We start from the raw sequence: 627 nt of genomic DNA, 5'->3' as shown, positions 1-627 counted from the left end.
GGGGCTACCTATGGAGGACTCCAGAGGGCTCGCTGGAGGGTGAGGGCGGAAAGGAGTACTGAGAGGCAATGCAATGGTAAGGTACAGAGGGAGAGAGTTTGTAGAACTGGGGTGCGGTTTGGAAGTTAGAGGTGTCAAGGAGAAGTGGGGACTCAGTGGATAAGGAAGAAGAGAGAGAGGAGGCAGAGCAGGGCGACTGGAGGGGGTCGAAGGGGCCCAACTGGGGAGTAGAAAATGGCGGGGAAAGCCGGGGTTGGGGGTTGGGGGGGGGCTCGGGTGTAAAGAACAGAGTTAACTGGATGGATCAGAAGAGTTTTGGTGTCGGAACGTCGCGAGAGAGACTGGGTCAGGGAGGCGCGACGCTGACCAGGCTGGCAACACCGCTGAGAAAGTAGGTGGCAAGGCGCGTGGTTGGGAGGGGGTGTGTGTTCCACAGTCTTCCCCCCTCCCCCTGGTCTTCCAAGTCTGCGTCTCTGGTCCCGCCTCTTCCTCGAAAGTGACAAGTTAATCAACGAATCAAAGTCGCTGGCCGGGCTCAGAGCAGCCAATAACATGTCGGGGGAGGAGCTGAGGAGGGGGCTCGCCGGGCAGGGGAGGGGGCTAGGGCCCTCCAAGGGCTCCCGAGCC

This window comes from Saccopteryx bilineata, chromosome 3 (assembly GCF_036850765.1).
Source record: "Saccopteryx bilineata isolate mSacBil1 chromosome 3, mSacBil1_pri_phased_curated, whole genome shotgun sequence".
NCBI lineage: Eukaryota > Metazoa > Chordata > Mammalia > Chiroptera > Emballonuridae > Saccopteryx > Saccopteryx bilineata.
This window is presented reverse-complemented; position numbering follows the sequence as displayed.